The sequence below is a fragment of the Stenella coeruleoalba genome, assembly GCF_951394435.1.
Source record: "Stenella coeruleoalba genome assembly, chromosome: 1".
Taxonomy (NCBI): Eukaryota; Metazoa; Chordata; class Mammalia; order Artiodactyla; family Delphinidae; genus Stenella; species Stenella coeruleoalba.
The window spans coordinates 181375329-181402889 of NC_137169.1; the positions used below are offsets into that span (position 1 = coordinate 181375329).

The following is a 27561-nucleotide window of genomic DNA, read 5'->3' on the forward strand; positions in this document are numbered from 1 at the left end:
AGGAAAAGAAATAAAAACGTTTGAGATTCTTTTAAGATCCAGAATCCTTTATGGGCTGAACCATCCAAAACAATGGCTCTCAAAAGAGAAAAGTGATCTCAGCTTTTAGCCTTGGCTCTTACGTCATAATTCTGGGTTTATGGCAGTCCCCTGGGCATTCCTGCCTTCCAGGCTGGTCATTACTAGATTGAGATAAAGAGAAGACAGATTTTGAAACAAAGTTAGTGATGAGGGAAAGGGCAAAGGTGCAGGTATAGAGCTAATGGGGCAAAGTGCGACATAAGGAATCAAGAGAGGACGCAGAGCAGGAAGGGGACAGAGGAAAAGAAGGGTAGAGCTGGGCGCTCCCGCAAAGCCATCTCGATTTGCAGGTGTGATTCAGAGCAGCAAGAATGTAGGAGGGCCCAGAGCACAGGAAGGTCCGGGAGTGACCCCGATCTCCATCCCACCTCCCCTCTCAGAAAGCCACCCCAAATAAACATTCAATCTCAGGTTTGTTCCCGAAGCCTCTCCTTCAAGCCAAACTGCACCCTTAAGCCCCTCCTCTACAGAAATTCTGGAGCTGTCACCGGGAGCATCTAGAATCACCATCGAAATATGCAGCCAATACAGAATTCCTTTTCAATATTCTGGGCCTCTAGGTACCGTTTAATATATTAATTATGTAATTTACTGATTAAGTGAATTAATAAAGAACCACTACTCTCGAGATTTTTGAGATTTTTCTAAAGCTCTTGACGTGACACTTTAGTCCTGTAAAGCAGAGAAGGGCCCAACAGAGCACAACAGCTGAATGCTAATGGGAAAGCCTCTGGTCTCCCGGGTCTGAATCCAGGGATGCACCTCCCAGCCGCCTACCTCATCCCGCAGTGGGAAGGTGGGCCACGAACAGGGAGACAGGGCAGAAGGGAGAACAAAGGGCCTCTGATGGGGAAGACGCAGGTACATTTCAAGGGCCTTGAGGAACTCAGGGCCTCGGAGAGTAGAGTCAGATCCCTGCTATTTGGCTCAGTATTTACAGGCCCCTTTAAGGGTGCTTTTAGTGGTAATAACTGTGCTTTTGCTAATCTTTGTCTAAATTAAAAACTGGTTGGAAAGGCTTACTGTGACTCTGGTCTCAAGAATGAGGATTCCGTGCGCACCAGCCTCTAAAGTGACAGAGGAAAGCAGATGAGCTCAGTTCTTTCAGAGGGTTTTGTGGACCTTGGATGAGGGTGACATGAGCCTTAGAGGAAGCCCTTTGCTGAAACGCATGGATGTAAGAGAAACCACTCTATGGCCTGGCCAAAGTGTCTGAAACGGACCCCTTGCTCTAGGTTGATTAGAAAATAAGAGATCCTTCCTGTGAGTAGGCAGGGGAGTGCTCCTGTGGACAATGCCAGCGTCGTGGATCCTCTTTCTCGTGCACTCAGGAAGCAAAGCATCTTCCCAGCAGAAGCTTCCATGTTGTTTCCTGCCAAAACCGAGCAATGAATTTGAAAATTGGGCCAAAAGAGCTTAGTATATATGTCAACACTATATAGAGCTTTGTAGAGCTGCCCTCATTTCACCGATGGATACTCTCTTCATTGGGGACTGGGGACTCCCAAAGTGGGCTCGGAGGAGGTTAATAAAGGAAGAAATTGTGACATGTAGCCTCTTTTGTCTTCGAGGTTAATAACTGGTGTGTCTTTAATACCCTTTGGTGGGCTACATTAGGTAAAGGACTTACAGGGGCGTCTGCTAGTTTGTTAAGAGTTGGTGGACCCTGGCCAGAAAACAGTGCAAATGACTTTTGTGTCCCAAGAAATTTTTGGACCAACCTGAAAACTTGGTTAATCTAACCTTCTGCTCATCCATGCCTTTTAACTGGTTTTCCACATTCATTTTTCTTTTCCTGGTGTGGGCAGTCTAAAGAGCAAGTCCCTGTCTTTTCATGAATTCTATGATATCATACTTTAAAGGAAGGGAAAGGGGGAGCCATGTTGGGTGTCTATGAGGCCCATTGCCAATGCCATGGGCTCTTTGTAAGGAAACTTCACAGACAGCCAGGAGAGCCCTTGCTGCTCTAATACGGTGCCTTGTTTGGCTGAAGCTCTGTGGGGCGATGGGATTGATTGTGCTCCCTGATTCGGCTTGTCCATTTGGTCAAACAACTGATTCTATCGATCGCTTCATGGAACTTGGCCAGACATTTGATTGAATTAACCAACCTGAGTGGCTGTTTTTTCTCGTAGACAGAACCAACGCCTCAGGTTACCATTAGACATTTTACTTCTGGTGTTTAGGGCCTGGCAGAGAAAAAGCAATATCGACTCTTCACAGTGGCAACTAAAACCTGGCAGATCCACATCACCGGCCAAATTCCCCTGTCCCCTGTCAGCCAGTGTACACGGGGAGGGGTACCTCCCAGCAGCAGCTTCCACTGAGTCCAAGAGACTCTCCTTTAGCTGTACTGTTCTGCAGCATCCTCTCTCTTCTTCTCGGCAGGGTCCACCAGGGACTTGTATTTCTGCAAGAATCCTTGGGTATATTGTGTGCTCTCCTCTGCTTAGTCATTCAGCCATAACCTTTCCATTTAGAATCCTGCCCTGCTGATGGTTCAACTCCCTAGTTCAATATTTTACATTTATCTCTATTGAATTCCAGTTGCCTTCTGTTACAAGAGGCACTTAAATTAGCCGAGCCTCGCTCCACAGGCTCAGGCTCCAAGTCCAGGACGAAACTGTTTAGCACTTAGGGATCACTGGCTGTATGAGGGGCTCGGGCATATACATGTGTCTGAATGGGGCATTTTTTAATGATGGTGAAGGTGGCAGACTTGGGTGAGAGCATGGGAGCCACTGAAATTATAAAATCTCAATCAGACTTCCTCAGTACTGGGGGGAAATGGACTAGAGACATTATTTGGAGAAACAAAAATAACAATATAGCCTTGTAGTAAAAGAACAGCCAGCAAATTCCAAGCACCTGCCAGATATGGGCACTGTTATTCACATACAACATATAATGTAGCCTTTTCCTTATCCAGGAGATTTACAAAATATTATGTCATTAGTTCACTTGTTGCCCTCCCACTGATGATGGCAGGAAGTAGTAAGATTTTTCTTATATTTCAGGGTTGGAAGAGTGGTTCAGGAAGGGGGAAATGCTTGTAGTATGCAGGGAGTAGCCTGCAGCTCAGCTGGTCTATTCTCATTTTCTTGCCAATGGATCACAGCCAGTGAAAACCAGAGAAAATAGACACTTAGGACGAGGGTCTCCGGAGTGAGGGACCCTAAATCATGCCATTCTACGTACCAAGCCATCATAGAAAAATCTCAGCTTTAATGTGGAAGGAAATGAAAAACAGACAGTTCCAACCAGTTTTTCTCTCTAGATGCAACACCCCCCAACACACACATGTTTTGGAATCCAGATTTTGTAATGCAGCAGTTTGATAGCTTCTTTGGTTTCTCCCTGGGGGAGCCAGTGAGCATCTTTAGTCCCATAAAACTCTACAAATCATAGGGCCAAAATGCTGTAGGAGGCTGGAAAGTCCTTTGCATCTGTGAGTCCACGGTTTCCTTCTGATTCCCTGACATCTTCTGTCTCCACAAAGGTGAAGGGAATAGAAGAAGAAAAAACCAACTGTAGGAAGTAGGGCTGGCATGGAAGGAGATTTTTGTTAGGTGATGACTTTGCTGCTTCTTGTTTGTCTGTGGACCCCCTTCTTCCTCTCTAGAAGTGGACAAGCAATAGCACTGTTTCTGAGGAAAGAAGAGGAAAATGAAGTGGTACCCTGAAGGAACAGTGAGGCTGCCCAGCCAGCTCTTCGATTAACTTATATATTAAAAGGTCAAATACAAAAGATGAAAGGAGAAAAACAGAACCAAGGACAAATACAAAAGAGTCTCATATGCCTGTAAGAATAGTGCCAGGAAGTCTAAAGCTTGGAATGAGCAGAGGCTTCAGAAAAATGTCAGGGACAACACAAAAGCTTTTAGTAGCTGTGTTCAGATTTAAAAAGACAGGCACATTGCTTGCAGAACTTGGTGCAAGGTTAAAGATGAGAAGAGAAAGGAGAACCACTGAAGTATTTTGTTTCTTTACCAAAAAGGCAAGATCTTTCAGCAGAAGAGAACAGAATCGATGTTGTTAAAGTAATCTTGAAACTCACACTAAGCAAACAAAAAGTAAGTAGTCACCTGGAGGCTTTGAAAGTTTCCAAACCTGGAAACATATTTCATGCCAGAATTCTGAAGAAACTTTTATAAATGCTCATAAAAACCACAATTCAGAAATGATTGAGGGAAGAAACCAGAAGACTAGAGATGAGAAAAATCTGGATTTTCATAGAAGAAAGTGGGTTCCAGATTGCACAGGCTGGTGAATTTGATACGGATCACCATAGAAATTCTAAGATTATTTACTATTCAAACTGTCTATGAGGTCTTAGAGGGGAGATAGAAATCACTAGAAGCTAGCATGGGTTCACTGAGAACAATGCATTTTAAGTGGCGTCCTATCTCCAGATGGTAAGATAATGTAAGTCAGCTGATACTGTAGATATGGCAAGGTCTTGGACAAAGTTTGCCTTGATATTCTTGTGGGTTGAATAGGAAATTGAGGACTGCAAAACACTTTTAGCTAGCATCATGGTGAGTTGGCCAACCATGCCCAGGTATTGGATTATATCAACACTGTGGAAACATCTTGTAGTATGTTGAAGGGTTTCATCTCTGGCTCTATCATCTCTATTTTATCAAGGACTTAGACAAAGATGCAGAAAGCCTGCTTATCAAATTTATGGATGAAATAGCAGAACCAGGACTCAAACTATCTCTATACACTCTAGGGATGGCTAAAACTAACAAAGAGAAATTCAACAGGGATAGAATTAAAATCCTGTACTTAAGCTTAAAAAATTCAGCTGTGTAGATACAAACTGGGGATACTTGATTTAAGAGTAATTCATGTGGAAAAATACTTAGGGATTATTGTATAACTAAAATATCAATAGCAAGTTACAGTAATATAAAGCTTCTGAAACATTTCCTGCAATCTCAGACGGCTGGTAGAGGTATTCTGTCCAAGATAAAGCAGGCAAGCATCTCATTGTCCTGGAGAAGTGTTCCTAACTAATCAGAGCTTCTCCAGGGAGGGCAAACACAATGGTGAGGTATCTCAAAACCTTATTATGAGAGTAACTTGGTGATAGCTGGTGGAACTAAATATATTCCTAGATACACAACCTAGAAAAGTTCTTGCACCTATGCACAAAAAGACATATATAAGAACTTTCCTAGTGGAATTGATTGTGACGGCTAAGAACAGAAATAACCTAACTGTCCATCAACAGGAGAATGGCTAAAGAAAATATGGTATATTCATAAATCTCACAAACAATTAGAATGGGAAAAGGAAGTTCAATAAGAATACCTCTAGTATGAGAACAATTTATTTACATTTTAAACTGTGCACAATAATACTATTTATTGTTCAGTGATACGTATATTTGAAGTAAAACAATAAATAAATACATGGAAGTGAGGACTACCAAATCCAGAATAGTGCTTACTTCTCAATGGAAAGGGAGGGCAAGGCAGTATGTAGTAGAAAAACAAGAGCTTTACTTCCATTAATAATGTTTCATTTTTAAACTGGATGTTGGGTACATGGGTCTACGTTGTTTTAATCTTTATCCCACTTCTATTGTTAAAACATCCAAACTACATTAGAAGGAAGTGTCTGGTTTAACGTAAGTAAGAGATTTCTAAGAAGACTGGAGCAGTACACCATAGTGGCTCAGAACATGGATCTTGGGTTAGACAGACTTGGGTTAAAATCTGTCTGATGCTTATAAGTCCTGGGAAAACTGCTTGACTTCTCTGAGCTTGTATTTCCTAATATTTATAAAGTAGATAATAATAGTATCAACAATAGAATTATCGTGAGGAATAATTTAAAGGAAGTATGTAGATGAGAGCATAGTAAAAAGCACAGAATTAGTGTTGCATAAATATAAAATAATTATGAAAAATAAAGGAAGAGCTGTCCATAGATAGAATGATTATCTTGTAAGATGCTGAGCTTGGCAGTGGTATCAGAGTTCAGGTTGAGGGGGGGTGGTGGATGATGAACTGTCCAAGGTGCTGGAGGCGGGGACTTCCGCATCCAAGGGAGGCTACAGGAGATGTTCCCTATTGCTCTCACACATTGTTGAATCTAAAAATTCTTTGTTTCAAACACTGGAGAGTCGTATGGGTGGGTGCTTCTAAGAAAAAAACGTGAGCAGTATTACTATAAACTTAGCGGCTTAGAACAACACAGATGTATCATCTCCCAGCTTCTGCGCATCATGCTTAGCTGGGTCCTCTGCTAAGGGTCTGATCTGAAAGGTGCGATCAAGATGCTGACCAAGGCTGTGGTCTCTGCTCAAGGCTCAGTCTGCTTCCAGTCTCACATACTTGTTAGCAGAATTCAGCCCCTCTGACAGGGGGCCTCAGTTTCTCCACAGAAGCCTGCTGAAAACCATCCTCAATTCCGGGTGATTGTTGGTGGGGGACCATCCTCAGTTCCTTGTCACACGAGCTTTCCCAACACGGCTGCTTGCTCTAACAAAACCAGCAAGGGAAGGAGTCTGCCAACAAGAAGATTTTACAATCTTATGGAACATCATCATGGAAATGACAGCCCATCACTTTGGCCATAATCTGTTAGTTAGAAGTAAGTAACAGATCCTGCCCATACTCAAGGTGAGGGGATGACACAAGGGTGTGACTCTGCGAGGCAAGGATAACGGAGGGCCATTTTGGAGTCTATCTGCGGGAAATGAGTGAGAAAACAAGAGTACCAGTACTTCCTGTGGAGGCAGACACTGATGAGTAAACACAAGGAGCGGATGACTGAGATTAAGAAGGAGCAAAAGGGGGAGAGTTAGGGAAGCTGTTGGTCTAAATAACCAGCAAAGCAGAACTCAGGGAAGGGGAGTGGTTTGGGGAATCCCAGGCTGACGGAGTTGACGTTTTGGCTAAGGGAGGCTGCTTGGCATGAGGACAGGTTGTGCCTGGAAGTCTTGCCAGAAAAGGTCCTGTTTTCACAGAGCATAGAGAGACAGTTTCTGTGTTCATGTACAAGGTAGATTTAGAAAAAGAGAAAAGCTGTGTGCTAAGATCCGGCTTGGTTCTGTACCAGGAAGTATATCAGTCCTTCGTCCCCTGGCATCCACTTCATCCTCCTTGGGAATTAGTTATTTTGTGCTTTGCTATCTGCGACTAAGGCTGCCTGACACCCATCTCGGTGTGTTCAGCTTTGTGCCACAGATCATCGGCCCTCTGAAGAGTAGGCAGAAAAGAATCAAAGGGAGAGGGGCTGAGGATAAAGCCCCAGGACGGTCACCACAGTGGCCAGAGAGCATACCTGAAGGATGGCCCTGGATCTCATATATCTGCAAAGGGTCCCAGAAACTCTAGATACAGTACTGGTTAACCTCTAATTAGATATATATATATTTTGACATCTTCTTCACTCTTCTCTTGTGAGTGTCCAGAGGTGGGGCAGAGTGTCTGAGTCTATAGCTCTTACTTTAAATAGGGTCTAGAGAAGTTTTAAATCAATGCATGATAGATGCATGTAAAGCCTGCAGCGTGGTGGCTGTGAAAGTCTTAGAGCCATACATCTTAGGGTTGGAAGGAACCTTCTAGTTGAATCCTCCCATTCGAGGCTGGAATCAGGGATGACTTGGCTCAGCTACTACAGGTTTTTCATGACTTTATGTCTCTGGTTTTCTGGATGAGAGTAAAGCAAGGAGACTTTTAAATCTCTGGCATATGAGAGTCCTGTTATGAGTTCAGGAAATGTACGGAGTAACTTGAGTTCCAAGCCAAACAGTCTTGACAATATTTTCCCCAGACAACCATCCCATAACATGTTTCAGTGATCTTTCCCTGAGTAGAGCTGATTTCTGCATCTCGTGAATGTCTCCATCTCCAGCCTAAGGAGATGGCTTTTCCTGCTCTGTAGGTGTCAGTGAGTCAGCACTAATGTATTTATGAATCAGACCAGCATGGGTGAGCAATGAGTTCACCCAACACCCTGGAATAAAGGGGCAGCAGGAGGCCCTGATGCCTTTATAGAACACCTAGGAGGTTCTTCCAGGCATGGACCTGGCCTAGGAGGCTTTATCACAGAACTAGAAAATGTGCTTTTGAAGGAGTAACAGGAGTTGCCCATCAGCTCCTCAACCAAGACCTGCAAAAACTTGACTCATTGAAATCTGAGATTTTCCTCTTTCCAGGTGTATTGGTAAGGAAAGGAGGGGAAAGGGAAGGGAAGCTGGGACCCATGGGATACCTCCTCTGAGCCAGGCACTGTGTGAGCTTCCCTCTCTATGTTGTCTCATTTGACATCTGCTGTGCCCTCTACTTTGTGGCTCCTTTGAACGTGCAGCATCTAGCGTGATGCTTAATTCATACTAGGAATTCAATAATAGTTGCTTAATAAAGAAATTAAATCAATATAAGGAGGTGGATAGAGCACTAGCTTCCGAGTAAGGAGACCTGCGTTCTAGCCCTGACTGTGCTCAGCTGCTGGATGACCTTGGGATAACCTTTCACTCCAAGCCTCAGATTCTTTATTTATAAAATGAGAAGTTTCAATAAGGTGATCGTTGAGGCCCAACCAGTGCTAGCTCCCAATGGCTTTATGATTTGACAGGCATGGGAATGGGAGAATCTTGTATTTCACAAGGAAAGAAAATAACCAGTGCAAAGAGAGGCATGCTGCTTACCAGCTCAGCCTCCCCAGATATGAACACGCTCAGGGTGGGGGCTGGAGACATATGGAGTCAGGAGCCTGTCCTCAGCAGGGCCAGCAGTTCCCATGGGCTATGCCCACAGCCTTAGCCATCAAACAGTGCACAGCTCCATCTCTTAGCAAGCACAACTCAGCTTGAAGGAGCACAAAGTAACTAGCTACAGTAGAAATAATTATGAAATTCCCTGAAATAATTACAATTTCCAAACAAATAATGCCCTGTGGTATGTGTCAATGCCTTGAAACACACACACACATACACATACACACACACAACTACAAGAGCTCTTTGCCTGAACGCTGATGAGTACCAGCCTCAAAATATGCCTTGAGGGCTTCCCTGGTGGTGCAGTGGTTGAGAGTCTGCCTGCTGATGCAGGGGACACGGGTTCGTGCCCCAGTCCGGGAAGATCCCACATGCCGTGGAGCGGCTGGGCCTGTGAGCCATGGCCGGAGCCTGTGCTCCGCAACAAGAGAGGCCGCAACACTGAGAGGCCCGCGTACCGCAAAAAAAAAAAAAAAAAAAAAAAAAAAAAAAAAAAAAATATATATATATATATATATATATATATATATATGCCTTGATTTTAAAAAGTCATAAATGCAGAGAGGATACTTTTTTTTATTTTTTGAGACGTAGAACACCTTTTTGTTAATCCCTTAGGAGTACACAGAAGCATGTGTTTTTGGACACATGCACGCACCCAGAGTTTAGAGACATTTTAGAATACCATCTGTAAAATGGAAATTACAGCACTGTTAACTCTCTGGGCTCAGCCTACAACATTAGATTGTGTCTGGCAATGTAGTTTCAACTTCCCTCCCTAAGCAAGAGCAAAAGCTAACGCAGGGCAAACATACGCAATGGGCCTTTGAAGAGTCTTGAAAATACCAAGTCCCTGGGTGTTTGACCAGGGAGGAAATGTGCCCATCTCTAGCCATCCAGTGAGAGAAGGAAGCCACCTCTCCTGGACCATCTTTCATCAGCACTCAGTTCATTGAGATCGTTCATTTTATGGGATGCCCGGGGTTTAAGATGATGCATTTGTTCTGCCCACAGAATGACAGTATTTCCATTAGTGCATTTGGATCCTGTTTCTTTCTGAAATGGGTTAATATTCTTGCTTGTGCATGAGTGTGTGTATGCATGTGAGCAAGTATGTGTAGATGCGTGCGTATCATGTACTGTGTATGCGTGCGCAAGCTTGTGTATATGTGTGTACAGACGTGTGTGTGTGTGTGCATGCACGCATGCACTAAGGTGCTAAAATTGTTTAAAATACAGTCAAGTCAGCTAACAGAGTCATTCTTAGACCCACTTTGTGTTGTTGTTGTATTTTTCTTTCTCTCTGAATCGAAGATGCTGCAGAACTGAGGAACTGCTCTTTTCTTAATTACCACAGAAATATTGCTAATTAGAAACAAGGGAAGAAGTGCTAGGGATTTGCCTCAGAATCAAAGACAGCATTATTTTCCTATGGATATTAAAAGACTTGCAAAAGAGGCTAAGATGATGTGATAGATAGAGTTGTGATGTATGTTTAGGGCCCCAGTGTTGAAACGGCTGGAAGGGGAAATTAAATATCTGGGAGGAAAATATTCTCAGATGTTGGAATTTTGCCTACAGCCATAACACTGGATGCTGTGATCCTATCTACCTCAAACACAAAACGGAATCAAGAGATCTCTAAGGAACCCGAGGGCGGAAAAATATTGGTGACTTAAACGGGCGCCTCTCCAACCACCTTCTCCCTCAACCGACATTGATGGCGGGCACATACATGCAAATATTTTGAATGTAGTCTTTCTTCTACCCCTGACACTTTCCCCATTTCATTTTTTCCCACCATTAGTCTCAAACAGCATTGTGTGCTTCAGGAATAAATCAAAAGAGTGAAAGACCGTGAGAAGCCCATTTTGGGGGGCCTATTCCACGTTGCAAGACCACTGTGTTTGTGGAAGACTGAACTTCTACATGAGCTGAGAGTGGAGGAGATAACATGTGATGGGCTGGGTGCCTTGTGATTTTGATCAAGTGGTCTCCAGGTCTAATTCAGATTCCAAGGCTGGGACAGGCCATGGTGGTTACCTTTAACCATAAAGGTAGCACCAGGATCATGATGTATCTGATTACTCTCAGTGTTTCAAATGTTTCAATTCCTGAAGCCAAGAATTAAGTCTGGAGGCATAAGGAAAGGGGCAGGGATGAGGTCCAAGCAATGGAGTAAGAGCAATTCAGGAATGGGAAGGAAAAATGTAAGAACTGGCATGGTGAAAAGACAGGAAAAATAGAGAATAGAATGACTCAATGTCCCCAAATTAGGAGTCCCAAAATAGACAATGGACCAGAGATAGAGAAATGACTTATTCCAAATTTATGCCATATTTCCCCTTGTTTTAGATCAATGGCTTCAGTAGGTCCACAGAGCAACAGTTGCTTTGGAATCTAGGCTGTGTGACCATGGATAGGTCACCCAACCTCTCTGTATCCTACGCTCTGCCCTGACTACCTCATAAGATTGCTACTAGGATCGAACAAGGTAATGTGCGTGCAGCGGCTTTGTAGATTCAATAGCACTGTATGCATAACAGGCATGGTAGCTGTGTCTCAACACCAGGCAGATGGGCTTTGCCATCCAAGACTCAGGTTAGTACAGAGAACCAGGAGTATATACTCACATACAATAACTTGGCTTTCAAACCAGGTTCAAGTTATCAGAAATAATCCCTTTTCCACCTCTCCCCCCAACCACGGGATAAAGAAGGAGTATTCTTATTGTCAAGGTACTATGTAAATTAAAGTGGGTTTTCTATGGCCTTCTGATTGCTGACACAGAGTTTAAAAACTCACACAATACTATAAGACTCATCATGAAAGAAAGCAATTTCTTGGCTATTTCCTCCCAACACTGAGGGCTGTTCTTCAGAGGGAACTACTTTTAGCCATTTATTTTTGTATTTACCTAAAGAAATTTAGATCACACATTTAGACTACCATTTCTTCAATTTACTTTCTTATTTGAAATTTTAGAAAGCATACACTGATTTACTCCTGTGGAAGTTAAGGATTTAACTCTTGGTGGCTCTCCAGGTCTCCAACAGATTGGTCCTCCTGGACCTTCCTTTGCTTAAATACCAGGAATTCCCTTTTCTTCTTTCCTCTGTAAGATCCTCTGTTTCCCGCACCCAATGCAGTGCATTCATCTTTTTTTAGTTTATTCCTTTGTTTTGTGGCATACATCCTTTACTACTTTCCTAAGAAATGGCGCATCAGGCTTCCCTGCAATGGTTAAGAATCCTCCTGCCAATGCAGGGGACATGGATTCAAGCCCTGGTCCTGGAAGATCCCACATGCTGCGAAGCAACTAAACCTGTGCTCCACAACTACTGAGTCTGCGCTCTAGAGCCCACAAGCCACAACTACTGAGCCCATGTGCCACAACTACTGAAGCCTGTGAGCCTACAGTCGATGCTCCACAACAAGAGAAGCCACTGCAATGAGAAGCCCACACAACGCAACGAAGAGTAGCCCCCACTTGCCGCAACTAGAGAAAGCCCGCGCACGGCAATGAAGACCCAACACAGCTAAAAATAAATAAATTAAATAAATAAATAAAATAAATTTATTAAAAAAAAATAAATGGTGCATCAGAGGTAAATTGAGACTGAGAACTTAGATATCTGAAAATGCATTTATTCTTCCCTCACACTTGATTGGTAGTTTGGGTACAAAACATTAAGTTGAGAATTATTTTCACCCAGAATTTTGAAGGAATTACTCTATTGTCTTTTAGAATCTAGTTTTGCTCTTAGAAAGCTGATACCATTTTGATTTCTGATACTTTACACATAACTTGCCTTTTTTCTCTGGACATTTAAAAAAGAGATCTTAAGATCTCTTTATCCCCGGTCTAAAATTTCACGGCAGCATACCTTGTTGTGGTTCCTATTTTCTTTTGTTGTGCTATGCACTTAATAAGCCCTTTCAATCTGGAAAGTCATGTCTTTCAAAAGAAGACATTTTTCTTATATATTTCCTTAATAATTTTCACTCCTCTATTTTCTTTGTTCTCTCTTTATCTGACTCCTGTTAGTTAGAAGTTGGACCTCCAGGAATGAATCATCTAATTTTCTTAGCTTTTATTTTCTATTTCTGTGTACTCTTTTCTGGGAGATTGACTCACTTTTGTCTTCTACACATTCTGTTGATTTTTAAATTTTTTTCTATCTTAATCTTTAATATACAAGAGTTTTTCTTATTTTCTATTTTGTAAATAGGATCCTATTCTGTTGTTTCATAGATGAAATAGTTTTCTCAAGTTTTTTTTTTTGTTCCTTGCATTTTCTGTCCCATCTGAATCTCAATTTCTTCTTTGTTTTTGTCTCTTCTATACTAGAGTCTTGCCTCAAATGTCTGCCAATTCTTTTCTGTCTATTTATATCTGAAATACAAATGAACCATTAGAAAGCTAATTAGAAGTTATAAGCATACACATACACATGTGCACATATACTGTGGGAGGTGAAGTGTCTATGTGACTATAGGGTAGAGTAATCAGTTGCAGTCCGAGTCACGTAATTAATAGCCATCTCATTCCTCCAGGAACAATGTTTCTAGTCTCCTTTTCAGGGGTTGAGGGTAATACATGCTTAACTGAGATGGGGAAAGAACAGGGGGTGGGGACAGTCTTATAGCTCAGTACATGACTTTCACTTAATACCCTTGCTTTCATCTGCTATCAGTTGTGACTAGTGTCAGGTCCACTGCCTCTCTGGTTCAGTGTCTCCAGCAAGTAAACCTCTTGGCTTCTGTAGAGTTGAAGGTAGGAAAGTTGTCTGACTGGGTGGGGAAGGAGAGAGAATCTGGGGTTTGTCTATCAGCTCCTTGTGTGGACTTTCACCCAGTCTTCCTGTGTGTTGTGCCACTTGTACTTCAGTCTTCAGAGGCACCTGTATATCTAGTTCCCGAGTCTGTCCTGAGTTCCAAATCAGATTACTATGTTTTGGCTTCCCCTTCTGCAGGTACTTTCTCTGCTCATCTAAACTGGTGACCTATGTCCACCTGCTTCCCATCTTTCAAAATGTGTTTGCCACTTCTCCTCTGCTGTAAGTGCTTCTTTTATGGGTTCAAATCTTTATTCCTTTTAGAGAGTGTATTAGTTTTCCATTGCTATACAACAAACTACCACAAATGGAGCCACTCAAAACAACACAAAGTTATTATCTCAGTTTCTGTGGATCAGGAATTCAGCACATTTGGCTGGGTCCTTGGTCTAGGATCCCATAATGCTGAAATAGCCATGCTGGCCAGCTTCATTGTCATCCGGAAGCTTGACTGGGAAAAGACCCACTTCCAAGTGGCTTCGGGTTGTTGGCAGAATTCACCTTTTTGCAATTACAAGTCTGAGGTCCCCACTGTCTTGCTGGCTGTTGACCAGTCTCAGGTCCTTGCCATGTGGCCGCCTCCAAATCAGCAATGGGGAATCTCACTTGCATTGAATTCCTCTTGTGTTTCAAATCTCTCTGACTTCCCTTTCTGTAACCAGCACACCGCCCCACCCCCCAAAAAAGCAAACTCTGCTTTTAAAGGGCTCATGTGCTCAGGACGGGCTCACCTGGATAATTTCCCTATCTTAAAATCGACTGTGCCATATAACATACCTAGTTACAGGAGTAAAATCTCATATGCACCGTCTCAGAGATCAGGCAGGGCGTGCATGCCAGGGGGTTGGAAATCTTGGGGGCCACCTTAGAATTCTGCCTACCATGGTGAGACTTTTAGGAGGGGCCAAAAATAATTACGTATGTTTAATTAGAAGTCCTTTATGTCCTCATTAACACATTGTTACTCTATAATGGCTAATATCTGTGCTCTAGACATAACAGCAAACTTGATCCCTAACTTTTCAAATATGGGTGGTGCTCTCTTGAGTTATGGCTCAGGAAGAATGAGCCTCTCTCCTCTCATCCAAACGAGGGAGCCTTAGGTGCCTAGGAACCCAAAGCCGACTCCGGGTGGATTCCTGCCCTCCCCTCCAAATCACAAGCTTCTTAGGATCCCCCGGAGACCAGTCTGGAGCGCTGTGGTTCTGTTCTATCCTCAGTGGTCCTGATACACACATTCGGGTGAGCATGCTGTTCTGGCATGTCCCCAGATGTTGTGTCTCAGGAGTACCCAGCTGCATGAAGATGTTACTAACAAGAGACAGCACCTTGGCACAGGGACCAGGTGATTTTTCCTGGCTTGGCAGATCCCACAGTAGTTGTTGTATTCAGTGATGAATCACTAATTTCTAGAAACCTTGACTAGAAGCTGAAGGGGGAGATAAACGTGGGTGGAGGTATTGCTGTGAACATTTCAGCAGATAAATGACCAGTCGTGACTGAAAGCTGGTTTTACATTTTCTGAGTGTAATCAAATGAGATGTAACCAATATTCTGTAGTTCACTAGCTGATGTCTCCTAACCTTCACTGTCAGGCACTCCCTCATGGAGAGACCCCCTGTCCATCTCACTTTTTTTCTTTTTTAATTTTAGCTTAGAGTAAAACTGGTGGGAGAGCCCCTGGCAGGTAACCACCAGGAAGGAGGGGCCCAAAAAAGGGAGGAAAAGGTCACACACAATTTGGTCTCAGACCAAAGGGAGAGAAGAGAAAAAGCAGGGAGGCAGGTATAGGGAGAGAGATTGACAAGAAGAAAAATAGTCTGATTTCAGTATCTTCCTGATGAGGCGAATTTCTCATTATAGCCAACTGGGCATCAGCAAACCAATAAAATGTGTGCAATATTTGGAAGAAATTTATAGAGCTGCCTTCTCTTGCTGCTAATAAATGGAGTGGCAGCAGGACAGACCTTACTCTCTGCCCATTCAGCCTTCATTCCTAGCAAGGCTCTCTGGGCTTCCTTTTCAAAAAAATCTACATTATCTACTTTCCTGTGAAAAGGAGGGGTGGAGGGACAGGATTCTGAGACTATAACCCATGGAGGGGTACCAGATGGCTCCCTGCAGAAAGGCTGAGAGTCCCTGGGCGAGAGCCTGCCTTGGTCGTGCCTGTTTCATGGTCGGCCTGGTCCACTGTGGAGATCAATGCTGAGAACCTGGCTGTGGTCTCACTTGGAGGGATTTCAGTGGCTTCCAGTGGGACGGTCTCTCTGCCTCTAGTCTTTGCCCATCGAATCCACCTTTCACGCAGCCACCCTTAGAGTTCTAAAACCCATGTGAGATTGCCCACTTAAAAACCATTGGTGGACCTCAATTGTCTACAGAGCCAAGCCCAAGGCTAGATTTCTTAGTGGGACAACATGCTTTACAACATGCTTCATCAGTGTCATTTGTAGCTGCCATGCTCTGTACGTAGGTGTGCACTTTAACCTCACTGAACTGCCCCTTTCCCTGAACTCACTCTGTTCTGTCACACTTTGGGGCCTTTGTACACCCTCTGTTCTTTCTACCTAGAGCACTCTCTGTTTCTTTGTCTATATGTCAGAAAGCATGCTAATCATCCTTCAAGTACCAGTCCCAATTTCACTTTCTCTGAAGTTCTTTCCTTACCACTGATTTGTACTTTTTCTTTTCCACTTCAAGGCACACAGGGATCAGCAGAGTTAATTAAGGGACTAGCCATTAATTAAGAAGTAAAGAACATATAGGCTTAAGGTTGCAGGTAAGGGGTTGGGAATTGTGGACTCTCTCAAAGAGGATGAGTCCCACACGAAGTAAATTCAGGAACAGGTGACTTGAATGTGACCCAAGTGGGAAGCGTCAGCCTGACCGAGAGGACTCTGGGTAGGAGATGCTGGTATCAGAAATGCTCAAATGGACTGTATCTGGTGCTCCAGGGTCAGGACTCTGCTAAGCAGATTTGTAGGAGGCATCCTGGCTTACCTGGGAGACAGAGGTCCCCTGGCTCACATAAGACAGTTAATATTTGTGGTGTGTCTGTTTGAACAGTAGTTGCTCTTAAATAGAGAGTCAGGGGATGAGCTAGGAAGACAAAGTAAAGTGCAAAGGAAGGAAGGGAGAGAGGGGCAAACTTTGCAGAGCAGAGTCAATTGCTCATTTCACTCCAGTTCAGCAACACGTCTTATCTGGGAACAAAATAGACGCCGGCTGACTTGAAGCGAGCCTCTGCCCATTTGCCCACACTGCCATCTTGGGAAATTCTCTCGCTTCTCTGTGCACACTTATGGAGGGAAGTCTCCACACTTCCCAAGAGTCCAAAGGAATCCTCTCCAGTTCAAAGCGACCGCCACACACTGAGGTGACCCAGGGTGACCTGACAACTCACGACACGTCCTGCAGACTCAATAGTGATGAAAGGCCACTAGCACTTTGAAATGCCTCCTAAAAGGCATGCTGAGCTGGGGTACTTAGATGTGGGGTACCATTTTAGATTTATCCAACTTTGAACTCTGAAAGCAACTCTGCCCTCATGGCCTTCCTGCCTTTAGTCCAGGTTGGAGGGGAGTTCCACATTCCATCAGCCAGCCGTGCTCTGAGCTTCACAAAGAGCCCGTGAAAGGAGGGGGCATCCTGAGGATGAGAGATGGCTGGCAATTCTGCTTCCCGCTCGGTGGGATCTGTGCCAGGAGATTCTGTCCCTCTGTGGCCTGCTTTACTTTAGCCTTTTGCACACATCACACTGAGACTCACCTCAGAGTCAGAGAAGCCTCTTAGGTCTGCCCTCCCCTTATTCTCGGGAGCTCCTCAGAGAAAGGACTAGGTCTACCTCTTGGAAGCCCCAGCTCAACACAAAGCTTGGCACGTAGTGAGTAATGCGTGCACCACAAATGTGAGCTTGGCTTCCCCCCCTTCTCTCGACTCTTCTGCCCTCCTTTTATCGAATTTCCCTCTTCTTCTCTTTTCATCTTTTCTCACCACCCAATCCCAGTCAGGCTGACAGAGGCTGAGGGGAGCCTGTAAAAAGACCAGGCTGGTACCCCAATTGGCTGGTGCCCATAACTTTCCAATTCCGCTCTCCAAGAAACCGGAACTTTCTCCTTCTCGAGCACCCCCTTTATACTTCTCTGCCACATCCCTCATTCATGATGCATACGACCCTCTCTGGCACATCATCTTCCCAGGCAGAGCTTACAGCTTAAAATCTATCTGCACCTCCATGAGAGACAATACGGCATGGTGGTTAAGGACCCACCCCCCTGGAGGTGGATGGCCTTAGTTTGAATCCTGGCTCTGCTGCATATTAACTGTGTTAACTAGGATGAGTTCATCAAAATCTCGATGCCTCAGTTTACTCATCTCTATAATGGGAATGATAAGAACAGTACCTCCGTCATAGAGTTGCCTTGAAGATTAAATTAATACGTGCAAGGCTTTCAAGGCTGTGCCAGGCACTTGGCGAGCACCATGTAAGTTTTTGTTATTATCATTTTTAATATTATGGGGGAGTCACAGATACAAATATTTTCAGGCCTATAGCCTCAATATAGTCATTGGTCAGTATCCATGGGGGATTGGTTCCAGGATCTCAAGTCCCTTATATAAAATGGCATACTGTTTGCATATAACCTATGCACACCCTCCCGTGTACTTTAAATCATCTCTAGGTTACTTGTAATATCTAATACAATGTAAATGCTATGTAAGTAGTTGCTGATGAGCAGCAAATTCAATTTTTGCTTTTGGAACACTCTGGAATTTTTTTTCCCAAATAATTTTGATCTGCAGTTGGTTGAATACACAGATGCAGAACCCTGTGGATACGGAGGGCCAGCTGTACTTACATCTTCCATCTCTCCATTTCCAGCAAATCTTCCTCCTCAGTCTGCAAACAGTTTCAAATCTCCTCTAACCTAAATAAAACTTTCCTCCTACTCTGTCTCCACCTTAAACTGTTTCTCTCTCTCTCTTTCCCTCTCTTCAGTCAACATTATTAAATGAGTAATCTACACTTACAGTCTCCACCTCCTCATTCAGGACTCAATCCACAGCCATCTGGTTTCAGCACCTACCACACCGCTAACACTGTTCTCACCAAGATCACCCATGACCTCCCTCTTGCTACTTCTAATTACCTCTCTGTCACTTTTGACCTTCTTGACCATTCACTTTTTCTTGAAGTGTTTCTTTCATGTTTTGAGATACTAGTCTTTTCTGGTTGTAACAGTCAGCTTTTGCTGTGTTACACTAACATAATAACCCCTAAATCTCAGTGGTTTACACTAATAAAGGTCTCCTTCCTGCTCTCAGTCCACAGCAGCTGAGGCGCGGATGTAGCTCTGCCCTTGTCTATTCTTCATCTGGGGATCCAGGTGCCAGGAACAGAGGACCTTATGGCAGAACCACACAGTGATTCCTAAATCTTCTGCTTGGATGTTGTGTACATCACCTTTGCTCATGCGCCATTGGCCAAAGCAAGTCACATGGTCCAAGCCTGACATCAAGGGATCAAAGAAGTACACTCCTCCCACTCGCAATGAGCAGGGCCAATGATCTTCCAGGAAAGACAGACAATTATAGGGAAGAGCAATACAATCTACCACACTGGTTCTCCCTCTACGTTTCCAATAGCTTGTTCTGACAGCCTCTTTCACTGGATCATGTTAATACACCCACTTCCTAAATACTGGTGCTCTCCAGAATTTCTAACCGTCCAGATCCTCTATAAGTAATTCCATCCATGCCTTTAACTCCAGTAAGCACCTAAATTCTTATGACTTGCTTCCAAATTTCTAACACAGACTGGGAACAGTCCCTTGAATTTAACCTGTCCAAAATTCAACTCATTTTCTTACCTTCCTATTCTTTTATTCTCCATCATGGTTAATGACAATGTTGTCAATCCAAAGGTCTAAATCAGAAAACTGGGAAGGCTTCATTGTTCCCCCCTTTTCATCCCATCCAATGAGGCAACTACAATCCATCCTACCTTTAAGATAAATCTCTAATTTCTTCCCCACTCTCTGTTTGCTCTGCTATTACCTGAGTTTGGGCCCTTACTGTTTCTTGCTTAAACATCTGTGATTCTTTAACTACCTGCCTGCTTCTGTCACTCTTCACTCAAATCCATCCCTGCACTGCAGCAAAAGGTATCCCCTCCACTCCAATCTTCTCCACTCTGATCTCCAGAGTGGGATCCACTCCACTCTGATCTTCTCTGCTTAAGAAACTTCGAAGTCTCTCCCATTAACCTGCAGTAAAATTCAGGCTCCACACAATGGCGTTCAAGGCTCTTCACAGCCAGGATCCTACTGTTCTTTTCATCACCCTGTCCTGTTACTCATCATCTTGCATTCTCTTCTTTGCTGTATTAGACTTATTATTAGTGTCAAAATGCCTCACGATATTTCTCATTCCCAGGTGTTTACTCATGCTGTTCCCTCTGTCTAGATGCTCTTCTCATCATCATTCTTTACTGAACTCCTACTGACCCTTCAAAATCTAGTCTTAACACCTTTCATAAGACCTTCCTCAAAAACCTTGCCCATTCCCCTTGCCCCTACTCCACAATGGGCAACAGCATTCTTTTTTTATAACATGAATCACATTATATTATCTCATTCACGTCTTTCTCTTCTATATAGATTAGCAGTTTCCGGAGCAGGAACTGAATCATCTTTAAAATTGCTCAGGAACAAACGCAGTACGTGCCCATTGGATACTCCATAAATGTGTGTTGAGGGAACAAATAAATGAGCGAATGACATAATCCTGTCCGTGGCACATTAACACAATGGGCAGATTTTTCCAGTTATTGGTTTTACTCTCTGGCTGCTTGCCACTTTAGGAGACATAGTCTCCTTCCTTTGTTGGAGGACTAACTTCCTGCCTTTGTGTTATACGTGGTCTCTCTGCAGCCCGATAGCATAAATCTGATCATTCCAGCCTCATAGGATTCCTTAGCAAACCTCCCTTTCCCAGAGCCTGTCTCTCCAACTAACAAGACTCCTCTGCAGCTGGACTCCCCACTCTGCAGCTTTCCTATCGGCCCCTCCGGCCAGCTTAGACCCTCCTGCGGCTCCCCGGGAGCCCTCTGAACCTGGATTACACCATCACTCCTGCCGCCTTTGGTGTTTCTCACTGTTTCCTGACCATCTCTGCCAAGACTAGCTAAGTGCTTTGCAGGACCCAGCGCAGAATGAAAATGTGGGGTTCCCTGTCCAAACACTATTAAGAAGTTCACAATGGCAACAGCGAAGCAGTAAGTCAAGCACAGGTCCCTTCTGATCCCAGGGCCCTGTGTGATCACATGGTTCTCATGCCCAGGAAGCTGGCCTCCAGCAATACCTCCCAGTGCCAAGCAGAAGCCACATGCCAGGGGTCAAGGTAGAAATCTATCAATTCTTCAGGAAAATGAGTTAGTACAGGTGAAGAGAGGGTGCATTTTTGCTTTCATGAGGACAAAATCATTAGAAAGAATCTGGTGAGTTAAGTTAATTCTGAATAAGGTCTTTAATTAATGCAGTTGGAAAAGGGAGTTTTAAAAATCATGCATTTGTGTGTGTGTGTGCGTGTGTGTATGATTAATATATATGGTTATTTGGTTAAGCAAAGGGTTTGGACCAATGCCATGTAGATGTTATTTTAAAAGTAAGAATAAGTTATCTCTAAAGCAGAAACGAACACCACTGTAAAGCAATTATGCTCCAATAAAGATATTAAAAAGAAAAAAGAATAAGCTGTCTCATTATAAGCACTTTGTAATTATGAAGAAATTGCTTGCCATTGTTTGCATCACATCAGGAGATTCAGAGTGATGTTAGTTCCTTGGCTTGGGGGTATGGGCACAGAGTGCCTTTTATCTTCACTGACAAAAAATTAATCAGTCCATCTAAGAAAGAAATGGAAAATTTCATTCGAGCCAAATTTGAGGATTATAACCTGGGAAGAGCATCTCAGAAAGCTCTGAGAATTGTTCTACCCATTAGAAGCCAAGGCACAGTTGTGTAAGTTTTTTTGAGACAGAGGATTGTACATCAAATGATGTATCACTGACGGTTTACATGATCCAGATCTAAGGGTCACGGTGGTAGGTCACGTGACCATTTACAAGATCAAGAAGAAATGGTATCTTTAAGGAGTTGTTTTGTCAATGCTAGGAGAATGCTGCTCTTTATGGCTGAGCAGGTATTCCTGCTGAGGGGGGAGGTCTGGTCAATGTATCATGCAGACACTCCACGCACAGTGCGTGGAGAGAGGAGGCCAAAGGGCAGAGACATTTTTCTTGTCTTGCCATAAAATATGAATTTTATTTCACATCTACCAGGCCTCTGCCGGATGACAGAAGGACAGGCAAGAGCCCTACCAGGCTTTGAGAACTCATTCATTTGTTCATCCATTTATTCAACTAAACATTTATGAGGACTCTTTGCATGTCCGTGACGTAGATTCAGAAGTTTCCTCATAACAAGGGTGGTCAGGGATCAGCTTTGGGGGCTGACCCTGGAGCCAGAGGTGGCTGGGTGCATCTAATACTACACAGCATCCCTCTGTGAACTCACTGTAAACTTACAGTGAAATAAAGCTTACACTTACAAATGACATAGCACAAGGGATGTGGCACAGTGTCCTCCTGGGAGGAAGGGAGGGCTCGGGTTGACAGTTGGAGGAATCCTTTTATCTCTTTTAGTCTTCTTTCCTCTTTCTCCAACCTAATGTTATTAACGCAAATGAGGGAGGCTCACTGTTCCTGGGATTTGCCCCAGGTGAACGCCACTCTGCTGCCAGTTGTCACAGTCTTGCTGTAGTGCTGGGAGATACTTTCAGCAAGCCTTGCATGTGTAGAGCATCTTCCGATTTACATTATTTCATTTTGATCCTCACACAAAAAATATCAGTTTGAACCATATGAAACTGTCATTTCTGAAGGTTAAGTACAGTCAACTGTCGGCAACTTCATATGGTTCAGCTTAATACCACATGATAATGGTGTCATCACCTCCATTTCTCAGTAACCAATACAGAAGCTTAGAGAAGCTCCACCAACCTCAGAGCCAGGCATGGGGTTTGGGAACTCAGATTCCTGCTCTTCGTCCACGGTTGGTTGGTGCCCCTTTGGTGTAAATGGTAAATCAGCCTCATGCAGCGACACATACACAGGTTGGAACTCTCAAGTTAATGGGCTTTAACTGTCTTTCTGTTTCTTTAGCTCCAGATTCAGGAATGGTTCTCTGTACAAACTCATTCTTTTTTTTTTTTTTTTTTTTTGTGGCACGCAGGCCTCTCACTGTTGTGGCCTCTCCCGTTGCGGAGCACAGGCTCCGGACGCGCAGGCTCAGCGGCCATGGCTCACAGGCCTAGCCACTCCGCGGCATGTGGGATCTTCCCAGACCGGGGCACGAACCCGCGTCCCCTGCATCGGCAGGCGGACTCTCAACCACTGCGCCACCAGGGAAGGCCCTCATTCATTTTAAATCAGTTGACTGTAATGATTTGTTACAAATGATCTTTAATTCTCAGCTGCGGTTAATCAGTACTGAAAGGCACTTTTCCTGTTATTTTATTTGGATAGGACTCAGTGAGATACTTGCCTGCCATTACTTAATCACTTGTTTGTTTTCCCTCTGCACACAGTTTCTAGCAGCATACAGCAGTATTCAATGTGGGCATTTTCCCTTTACCTAGTCAATCGAGTTCTCCAAGCTGTAGGTGCAGGGAGCTGCAGGGGCCTCTGAAGTTTCATGTTATGGTTTGATGCTAATTGACCCTCTTCTGCTGGCCAAGCACAAAGCTGGGTGCTGAGGACACACCAACTAATATGTAAAGATTATTATGAGAGCTCATGGTGTAGGGTAGAGGAGACAGAGTGAATGTTACCTAAACCATCCCTGGAGTGTCAGGAGGTCTTCCTGGAGGAGGTGATCTTGGAGGATAAATAAATAAATAAATAATTTATTATATTTATTTATTATATATATTTATTATAAATAAATAAATAAAATAAAAGGCAGAAGTTTCTGGGCAGATGGACCAACAAATGCAAAGGCCCAGAGAGTGAGAGCTTGGAAGTTGGGGAAAACGCAAGTAGTCGAGCATGGTTGGAGGACAGACAGCAGGCAGGAGAGGGTGGCAGTGAGAATGGAGGTCAGGGAGGTAAACAGGATCGGATCATGAAATACCTTGGGCACACCCTAAACCGTGAGAGAAATAACCTGAGTTATTTAGCAAAGTGAGTAGCTATGGGGATGGGGAGAAGTGGTGGATTTGAAGTGAATGCTGGGCCAGAACAAAGATGTGGTAAAGGAAGAAAGGTACAGAAGATGAGTTTCTAGTTTTGCTCTTTCAGGGCTAGGCTGAGGCACTTGCCTGCCATCCAAGGAGATTAGACACTCTGGCTCCAGGCTGGGGCCATGAGCAGGCAGGAGCGGCTGCCCCAGCAGAGAGGGCTAAGGGCTAAGGCTCTTTCCTGAGTCATCAGCTCTCTTGAGGCCAGTAGGGCCCGCTTTGGGTAATTTTACCGTGATCCTGACCAATGAAAGAAAATGAAAATCTTTTCTAGCCCCTTGCTACCCCCAGATTCTGGTATTTCTGGCATCACCATTCAAAGATTTGAGTCAACCCCTGGAGCTGAATGATTCTAGAAGGTTACCTTTCCCGTGCATTTTGTCCAGGTGTTAGGGAGCTGTTGACCAAAACTGCCCACCTTGGCCAGGCACGATGATAACCTCTTGCCTGAGTTGTCTCACAGCAGGAGGTCCCGATAAAGACCATGTGCCAGCCCATGGTATCTCTACAACTAACCCAGAAGAATTCGGGAGGGGCCAAAGGGAGGAGGGAGGAGACAATATGTCCTGCCAACATCCCAGAAACCCTCGTGCTGGAATCTAGCTTGGCTGAGAGATGCACGCACCACCAGGAAGGACCCTGAGTCAGAATGATTGGCCAGAGACAACCCAGAAACTAACCCCATCACCATAAAACCTGAGACTGAGAGCCACGTGGCAGAGCAGCTCTCCTGGGTTCCCTTACCCTGCTGCTCTCCACCTGGGTGCCCCTTCCCAATAAAGGCTTTTGCTTTGTCTGCACATGTGTCTCCAAGTGTTAGACAAGAGCCCACTCTCCAGGCCCCGGAAGGGGTCCCCCTTCCTGCAACACAGGGATGTGACCAGTGATGCCTCAGGAGGGCAACCCCTGTGCTCAGCTGCAGGGAGAGGTGAAGACCACCTAAGATCTCTTCCATAGTTTGTCTGTGGAAGGGCCCACACCTGAATGCAGGGAAATCATGTGGAACCTCTGTTATCCGGATGGCACTTGTCAGTGTGATGAGAGGAAGGGCTAGCTGATGAGGGAATTGCCATGGCAATAATGTGGTCCGGCCACAAAAGCAAAACACAAAAGGCAAACACAGTTCCAGCTCCCTCCCCACTCTATATAAGAGATCCATTGGCCAGCTGGTGCCTCCTTTGCTGTCAAAGAACAGAAAGTGTGAGGTTTCATTTGTCTTCTTTATCTCTGCTTTTGATGGCCTTACCAGAATCCTGTTATCCTTTTGAGGTCCTCCATGGAAATCTTTAAGTTCCTCTTCTCTCTTGGCATCCTGGACCAACAGCTGATGAGATGAATTCATGCAATAGTGTGAGTGACTTATGCTTTCGTTTAAAATGCTGACATCTCTGGGGAAGGGCAAATAGTAACACAATGGTATCAATCTAAGGTGGAAATATGAGTTTCGGAAACACAGGGACTTTGGAGGGTTTTGTGAAGACCTTCCAATCATAGTCAATAAGCGACTGCCTGGCTTAAGGATGGGCTTTCTTGGTTCTGACACATTCTGAAAGAACTGTGAGGTTTCTTTAGAACTACAATGGTGGAAATCAGAGAAGATGTGTTTCTCTTCAACCTCACTCTGAGGAAATGGATCTCAAGTAAAGATTCAGGGGCCACCATGTCTCCACACAACTGGTTCTCTGTTTCCAGAAGGAGACACTCTTTCCCATTTCTGAGCCTTGGCACTCCCATCTTCAACTGATCTCTCTCGGCTGTGAGCCTTCTCCGACTCCATGCTTGCGGTGCCCTGGTGCTTTGGTCATGGCTCTGTTAGGCTCTGGACACAGAAGCCATGTGGAAATATCTCTCCATATGCATGAGTGTGTCTCCCCCACGGACTGTGAGCTTCTTTCTTGAAGGCAGGAACCATTTCTTATTCAGTGATTTTTTGAATTCTGGCAGATAATAAATGATCAGTATTTTTTTTTTCTTTTCCCGGGGTGGGGTGCAAGCAGGTGAGTGCAATGGGGAAAGCTGAGTGGGATTTTGCTTGGGAGCATCCCTCTGACCTTCTCAAAGCTAGACTGTCATAGTCCTCAGGCTCTCCCTGGGGAGACGAGATGAAAAAGTCACTCTGTGTGCCTTCACGTTTCTCACCATGTCGGTTTAAACATAGAGGTTAGTGGGTGACAATGTTAAAAGCATGCTTTCCTCTTGGCCCATGCAAATGGCCTTGCCCTGAAAAACCACCACTGGGGATGGGCCAGCTCTGCCTAAGTTGAAATCTGAGGGTTTGAGGAGCCTCCTAAGACCCTGCCTCAGGTTCTTGAGTGTAAACCCAACATCTGAGAAGTCGGTAACCTGCCTGCTGGCTGGGCGAAGCTGGGTTACCCAGAGGGGATCCTGCCTCCCCTCTTCCCTCCTACCCCAGGAATATTTGGAACTGTGTGTCTGGTGATCACAATGCTGGGTGGAAGGCAGGCCAGCGTAGGGTGCACGGAGGCTGGGGGAGATGATCACCCTGCAATACCATGGACACTCTCGCCCAAAGAAGAATCCACTCACCCGAAAAGGCAGCAGTGCACTCTACAAAACACAACACTAGACAACCACCTTCGGTTATACCTGGATAGAGGTCTAAGTTTTGAAGACTCAGATGCCAATGAAAGAAAACAGACCTTCATTTTCTAGGGCCTCCCTCATGTGAACCCACCATCGAGACTCCTCTACACTGGCTTCAACCCCTCCACCTCCACAGGTCATGCTAAGGCTGAGATTCTACTCAAGCTACAAGGGACAGTGGCCTCGTAGTCACACATAGGGCCACTGTCTCTGCTCCAATCCTGTGCCTCCCTTTCCACTTCCCACAGGGCCTGCATCTGAGCAGGGCCAATTTGCACACCCCAACCCTGGTGTGGCCCTATGGGTCCCGTCTGCATCGTTCTGGCCTTGTACCCAACTTCCTGGGCTGTTCCTACATGCACTGAGCTCTTGACCTCCGGCCTGGCTCCCCTGTTTTGCCCCGGCACAGATTTCTTAAATATTCTACTTCTCTAGGTTGTGACCTCGGACAGTCTCACTACCCCCTCCCAAAACGATTATCCCACTCAAAATGACAATGGTGTTGTCACCGGATTTACACAGGACCTTTGGTTTAATCCACTTCCTGTTTGACTGGGTGATTCCCCACCTGCTCCCCTGCCCAGTCCACAGGCTGCAGAAGCAGGCCTTTGTCCACAGAGATGCCTGACCAAGCCTCTGCCCAGCGAGAGGGACTCGGGTGCTACGTGTATCTTCTGCTCAGAGCCCGAGTCTGTGGCCTCTGTGCTTGTGCTGGCTGATGGGGAGGCCGCTGGGGTTTGGCTCACGGCCCAACCACACCCGGAGGAGAGCCCTTCATCAAATGCCTGGGAAGTTGATCTTTTCTCACTCTAGCAACTGATCCCCCTTAACGGCAGATCCAAGGGAGATGATGATATCGACCGAATTAAAACTGAACACGTACAGAGAAGGCATGGATTCCTGGGCCAGTTGTGAAGACGTGCCCTCTGGGTCAGGTCCTTTGAGAGGAAGTTGGCGATCCTTGAGGAGGACCTGAGAGCTGCCATCAGAAAAAAACAT

At 44.7% G+C, this 27561-nt stretch overlaps 1 long non-coding RNA gene across 1 annotated transcript in view; it reads right to left on the bottom strand.

Moving 5' to 3' along the window:
* Nucleotides 1–1346: 1346 nt before the first annotated feature.
* Nucleotides 1347–27561, bottom strand: part of LOC307178038 — a 367206-nt gene continuing 340991 nt past the window's right edge. The window contains exon 6 of the long non-coding RNA XR_013825125.1: nucleotides 1347–1453. This is a non-coding gene — a long non-coding RNA (uncharacterized lncRNA). The remainder of the gene's footprint in view (nucleotides 1454–27561) is intronic.